This window comes from Palaemon carinicauda, chromosome 2 (assembly GCF_036898095.1).
Source record: "Palaemon carinicauda isolate YSFRI2023 chromosome 2, ASM3689809v2, whole genome shotgun sequence".
Classification (NCBI taxonomy): domain Eukaryota; kingdom Metazoa; phylum Arthropoda; class Malacostraca; order Decapoda; family Palaemonidae; genus Palaemon; species Palaemon carinicauda.
The window spans coordinates 141,375,721-141,383,220 of NC_090726.1; the positions used below are offsets into that span (position 1 = coordinate 141,375,721).

General features: G+C 32.3%; 1 protein-coding gene across 2 annotated transcripts in view; it reads right to left on the reverse strand.

Annotated features, from left to right (window-relative positions):
* The window catches only part of LOC137627513 (serine/arginine repetitive matrix protein 1-like), a 148,648-nt gene that overhangs the window by 109,769 nt on the left and 31,379 nt on the right, over nt 1–7,500 (reverse strand). Inside the window, exon 1 of one of the 2 annotated variants that reach the window (XM_068358611.1) lies at nt 7,122–7,141. The exons of the other annotated variant lie outside the window; for it this stretch is intronic. The gene's annotated coding sequence lies outside the window, so the exon portion shown is untranslated. Of the gene's footprint in view, nt 1–7,121; nt 7,142–7,500 lie in introns of those variants that run through there. 2 annotated transcript variants of the gene reach the window in all.

The following is a 7,500-nucleotide window of genomic DNA, read 5'->3' on the forward strand; positions in this document are numbered from 1 at the left end:
GGTGAGGAGGGAGCTTGGCCCTGATCATATGTAATATTGTCAGTCTCTAGGGTATTGTCCTGCTTAGTAGGGCAATGTCACTGACCCTTGCCTCTGCCATTCATGAGCGACATTTAAACCCTTAAATATTACATCAATGTTTAACTTAATACTTATCTATATTAAACAATTCGTATTATTTTGTTCTGAGTCCAAGAGGGCTCTTAATTCAATTTAGCATTAGTAACAATAGGATATATATTTAAATACTAAGAGGGATTACATATTAATAATTAAATAAATGTCACAAGTGGGTTTCACACCCTGTTAAGCCAAGCCATGCTTTCTTCCCACATTAATCGTTATGGAGGACTCGAACAGTACACCCAGATTTCTTTTCTTTACTCCACCGTGAAAACAAATCCATACAATTACGAAACAAAGGGGGAATATTGTTGCAATTCTTAAATGTTAAAGGGAATCAACAGTATGGCAGATACTTTCCTCACTGGAATCAGAAATCATGAAAAAGGATTAGCAAAAATGTCTAACAAAATGTTCTTTACTTCCAAGTATCCTTAAACCAGAATAAAAATAACGCAAAGATTGTTCAGCTATATTAAAAAATAAACAAATATATATATATATATATATATATATATATATATATATATATATATATATATATATATATATATATATATAAGTAAAATAACAAATAAATTCCTTTTATTTTAAAAGCACCAGAATATATGCAAAAGATCTTTGTTACAATGGACATTTCCCTAAACAAAAAAAGAAGTGTCTATTGAACAAAGAAAAAGGTAAGCTTAAGGCAATTTATATATGCATAAATTAAGGGGGTAGTAAAACAAAACTCTTCTTCACCTGGACTATCTCCTTGAAAGTTATTTATTTACTAGCCCAGCTCAAACAACAGCATGATTATCGATGCAAAAGTATAAAGATTTAGTCATTTGGTCCTTCAAAGATTTTGCCTATAATCATTCTCTGATTATTTTTAATAACCCCAGTGTTAATGGGCAGTCTGAAACTTATATATTGTTTTCACTTCTTAGTGTGAATCTCTCTCTCTCTCTCTCTCTCTCTCTCTCTCTCTCTCTCTCTCTCTCTCTCTCTCCTACACATTTTATTCACGATAAGGTACAAGGTATTTATTGTTCACTGTAATTATCGTTGCAGCTAAGCAAAAAAAAAAACGAAAAAAGAAAAAATAAATAAAAAACTAGTGCTTTCGATTCACAAAGTTCTGCATCAAATCTAATTTTCTTGATCAACAAATAAGTAAATGAAATATAAATTAATTAACACTATCATAGAATTTGTATATTACCAGCAATAAATAAAATAAACATCCATTATCCACTTTCTTTGTTTCATGCAAACAGAAAGTTCGACTTGTATATGACAAACTTGAAAGAAATTGATATTAAAAAGTAATATTGTCCTTAAACCTCTCTCTCTCTCTCTCTCTCTCTCTCTCTCTCTCTCTCTCTCTCTCTCTCTCTCTCTCTCTCTCTCTCATGAACTTATTATCATGTTCATAACAAACGTACAACGTCAATGGAACAACCAAACAAAGTTCTGATAGCCACGTATTCCTTCTAAAAGCAAAAGTAAATCTCTTATACAACAAAAGTGATATTTTCCATTTGTTATTTCCATCATCAATACCGCAAGTAAAATCAACATCTGAACTATTTCCCCTCTTAATTTTAGGGGTATTTAAGAAATAACGTTATTTTGTATATGTTACCTTCCACGTAATTATTTATAAATTGTAATTTATGGATTTTGGGCCCTGGTGCATAGCGGTCAATTAGATCCAAGATACCTCAAAAGGAAAACTCCGCAATTTTCCAATGAAATAAAAGTTAAAAAGAGGTTGGACACCAAGATGGAAGAAAGGAAGAGTGTCTAAGATATTTAGTAACCCCTGCAGTGCACACCCATGAAGTATATAAACGGTACTACCCCTTACGGACCATATGACTTTTACTACCATCAACATCTTTATTTTCTTTTCCTCTCTAAACCCGTTCCAATAATCACAAGACGGAGCAAACCAGATCACCCAATTCTATTTCCGGTATGACATCGCACTTTTCATTCACCTTCACTTTGCAATTCATTACTCGTAATGACATCATTCAAGATTCCTTTGACATATGTTATAATGGCCTAAGGCAGTGTACAGATATTAATATAGCGACAATTAATTTTCCACTGCATTGCTTTCGTCATATTGTCTTCGCGTTTTGTAATTGTGGAGGTCAAAATCCCGCCATATGTTTCATTTCCTTTTTTTTTTTTTTAATCAATTTAACTACTTATTTTTTCTTTCATTTTTCGTAATATGTAATTATAGTTTTATTCTATCCAAGTATGACCTTACTATTCTAAGTAATATTCCAGGTCAAGTTAATGCCATATATCTTTCTATCTGCATCATAAAAGATGTTTGGTAAATCATACATAACAGTGAAAATAAAAAATAATCTACACTAAAAAATTTGCCGTAAAAAACGGTAGATATACTGGAATAAATATTGCCAAGCATTTACCGTTTTAAAAACGGATATATTGACATAAATGAGTGATATTACGGTCACCAACCTGTAAAAGATAATAACAAAGTAGGGTAAAAATTACGGTCGCCTGTATTTCGCTGAAAATACGGGCGACAACAGTTTATTTTTACGGAGAATTTCCGATTAAAATTACGTTTTTTTAACAGTGTAGGAAACAGTTTGCATTTAATCTGTTTCATTCCATTGTGCAACTGTTACTTTATTTGCATGTAAAAAGGGGAATAATTTGTGGATCTTTCCTGGTCTTGAAAGTGAAAAATTTGCTTCCTTGTGCAAACAAGAAACAAAGAAACTTGTTTAATTCACTGCATATAAATATGACAACCAAGAAAGAGAGCTGATCATAAACCAAAATAGTAATTAACTAAGTAGATAAAATGGAACTTAGAGAATAATGTTTCTGTATTAATATTATAAGTGTCACAAACAAATCTTGTATGATTTCAAGCTAAATTTGACCAGATAACACAAATTTGTAATAATTCTGTTTAACACCTGGGAAAAAATAATGCAGGGATAAAGACCTGAGGGTATTTTCCGAAGGAAACAGTATACTTTTTTGCCATAAATTTACTCACGTTTGAACAAGAATACCAGTTACACTGTCAGCCCTGTTTTTATTCCATAAATTCGAATACAAGTAAAAACCTTTTCAAAAAGTAATGAAGCAGAGAAGATTCACCAAATCAATCAATCAATCAATATATATATACATATATATATACATAAATATATATATGTATATATATATATATATATATATATATATATATATACATAATATATATATATATATATATATATATATATGTGTGTGTGTGTACTTATGTGAGTGTGTGTGTAATGTGTGCATATATATATATATATATATATATATATATATATATATATACATATATATATATATATATGTATGTATGTATGTATGTATGTATAACACAAAAATGGTAAAATGTAGATGAATAAAAAACTTCGGTACAATATCATTGCTGTTCCCGTAATGCAGCCGCAAGAAATCTTCATTTGTTGTTATCGCTAAATATGTTTCCTTGGGATACACAAGAACCTTTGGCGCTGTTTTTTTTTTCTTTCGAAGATCAGGTTGTTATAATAACAACTGACATTTCCTGCCACTGACGGGACTACACTTCTTTCTGTTCTAAAAGATGGGCTATGGAACAGTTTTTCACAGAGAGAGAGAGAGAGAGAGAGAGAGAGAGAGAGAGAGAGAGAGAGAGAGAGAGAGAGAGAGAGAGAGAAGGCATGTCCTAAAGATAAAGAAGGACAGTTAAAGTTATAAACTAAATTGAAACAAACAGACAATTCCATATCTCCCAAAAAGAGGGAAACTAATCAGCCTTAAAGCCATCATGATTTTCTATCTGAAACGCCCCTTTTGTATTGGCCGAATATCTTCTGTAGAGTTAATCACGTTGTCTGTCAGTCTGGTCATTTGCAGTGAAAAAAAAGAAAATGATAAAAATATACACGTACCATCTTCAAATAACTAATAAATGCATGCATGAAAATTGCGAATCGTCTTCCTTTAAACGACGGTGATAATGATGATCATACTAAAGCAAGTGTCATTTACCTTCATCAAAATAATGATAATGTTCAAAAGAAAACCTGCAACTTCCCACATGACTATTGATAAAGATACTTAGTATGTAGTGATGATGCCACATAGAGAGCAGTTCTTAATACCAATATATTTGTACTCCTAGGATAAAGAATATTAATAATTCAAGACCAAAACCCTACTTCCTCTTTTTCATCATTAGGGTTTCTGTTGCTACAACTGCGATTGATGGCTCAGTATATCATAAACAAATGCATCAAAGGAAAATCTAATACATGTTACATATCAAGAAATAAGTTTCATCTAAGATGCATTTGAGACATTCAATCTCAGAACAATTCATTAATATCGAGAGAGAGAGAGAGAGAGAGAGAGAGAGAGAGAGAGAGAGAGAGAGAGAGAGTAAATTTTCATTTTGTGAAAATCAGCCAATCGAACGATTGTCAGAGTTAAAGGACTAATCAAGACAACTCGAAATAAAGGAATACAAAGCAATGAAAAAAATGAGACTTGAGATGCTATAAAAAAACTCTAATGAAGTTTATCAATACAACAACCAGATATAAAACATAACAATTGAACGTGAGAAAACAGTAATCAGAAAACGGGAAAATGAGGATGACCAAAAATAAGAAAAGCACAGACAAAAGCTAAAACCCAAAACATCAGATGCATTCATAGCGGAACAGATAAAATACAGAAATAAAAGTTTATACAACAGGAAAAATTGAATAATTACAGAGAATAGGAATGACAGGTACATGAAACAAAAAGAGATGACAGGTACGAGGAACAGAAAGAAATGAGAGACAGACGAAAGAAATAAAAATGGATGACGGATGGGAGACAATGAAAAAACCAAAACGAAAGAAGTACGAATGCGAGAAACGCCCGAAATATCCTGAGAGAGAGAGAGAGAGAGAGAGAGAGAGAGAGAGAGAGAGAGAGAGAGAGAGAGAGACCATAGTGTCGACAATGGCGTTGCAGAAGGTGAAGGGGTTGGGTTGGACAGGGTATGGACTGTGGGGAGCTGCCCTCCCTGGGACATGACGGTGGTAGTGGTAGTAGTAGTAGTGACGGACTTTCTAACGCAGCAGCAACCACATTAAACCCCCTCAACCTGATTATCAATATGCTTTTTGTTTCTTTCTTTCTTTGTGTGAGGGGCGAACCACTCTCACAGTGTTCTTTGTCAAACCAAAATAGACGTTAGCACACTTTCTCTCTCTCTCTCTCTCTCTCTCTCTCTCTCTCTCTCGGGAGGGAGGGAAAAGTTTTATAAGCATACCCAAAGGGAACATTATTGATATTGTTAAACTATAGGAAATTTTAAGGCATAACAGGTGTGAATGTAAAATATATGAAATAAAACAGATATCAAATTGTTTGCAAAGCAATAAATTACTCATCAACATTAAAATAATGTACTCCAATTACAAACCTTTTTTAAGAGGTAGATATAATGCCATATCCTTAAATTTTGACTCCAAAAGTAACAAGCTAAATAAATTTACAAAAAAAAAAAAATGGAAGTGAGACATTTGTCCTAGTCATTAACCTGTGTCAAAAAGTTAGAATATTAACGTAATTGAAGAAAGATTAAATATTAGAGATTTCTATGAACAATTTTTTTACGGAGAATATTATTTTTATATACTACAAGATGAGAGATAAAGGCTACACAATTTTCAGAGAAAAACTGAAGAAAAATAACAAATACAGTGAAACTTCCCTGAAATATCCTGTAATATAAGTAATTACTTCCATTATCAATACATCTCTCATACTGTACTACTGAAGTAATGCGTAATTTTCTATCCCCATATTTACATATCTCTCTCTCTCTCTCTCTCTCTCTCTCTCTCTCTCTCTCTGCGTAGCACATTCCAAACCAATAGGTCAAAAGGATTCCTAAAACCTCCTCTTTGCCGACGACTGACCTCACTTGTGAGTGTCAGTATTCAGCACATTATCCGACGTCCCATTATACTGCCTCCTTTCTCAATCCCTTCTCCCTTAACCCACAGGCCTACATTAATCCCTCCCTCCCTCCCTCTAGTTTCCTACCTCTCCTTTCCCTTTCTCTCAATTGAATGCCATCCAGAAATTTACCGCAAATGCTACCACTTTTATTGCTTTGACTTTTTCTAGATTTTTATTTTTTTATTATGTTAGTCATTGTATGAAGGATAGTTTCGATGGCAATGCTCAATGACCTTCCATTTTGCAATAGCATACTTGGTAAAACTTTAAATTTTATGACTGATAACCTAAAAATGAAAGTAATGGTTAAAACGATTGCCTCTCTAACAAGAGAAAATAAGTTCGAATCCTATTCGAGGACAGACAACATGCGCAAGTTCCGTCGAAACGTATAACTAATAATTAACATAAACAACTAATTAAATACCTGTTAGCTAGCTGACTACTGTGGGCTCTATTCGAGGTGGTAATGGGTAGGGTACTAAAAGTTTTATCTTAAAATACTAGCTTACATATAGAATGATGACACATCAAGAATAATGCCCCGGAAAAGTAGTAACCTGTTTATATATATATATATATATATGTGTGTGTGTGTGTGTGTGTGTGTAAATATATATATATATATATATATATATACATTATAAACACAAATATATATAATAATAATAATAATAATAATAATAATAATAATAATAATAATAATAATAATAATAATAATAATAATAATGATAATAATAATAATAATAACAATAATACATACATACATACATACCTAACGAGAAAGAAATGATAAGGACAAAGAGAATCACCTGATGCCATTGTTAACGAAAAAAATGTACCCAAATCATTTCCGCTCAGCTGGAGAAAGTAATCCTTGAAGGCCAAACATTAACGAGAGAGAGAGAGAGAGAGAGAGAGAGAGAGAGAGAGAGAGAGCTCTTAACTCGTAGAATATCTCTTACCTTAAGACCTGACTTTTAGTAATGAAGAAGATACTGTTACCTTGGGATCATACCTGGAGGAGAAAGAGAGAAACGATACCAAATTACTTTAATTATACCTTTGGCTCATGACGAAATATATACTTTCCTTAAGGATTTCATTTAATTAACATAGACACTAATAACAATTGGAACATAAAAGCGTGTCCATTGTATGATTATTTATCTAATTGTATATTTAAGTTCACTTTAGCTGTGTTTGGCGCTTGTGAACTTTCTGGGTTCATCACATAAAATAAATCATTGTCATCAGTGTTAGTTTTCTCATCATAAACAGCCAAACTTAATTGTAAAATAAGTTAAAAAGACCTTCTCCTTAGGATTTGCAATTCTCTCAGTG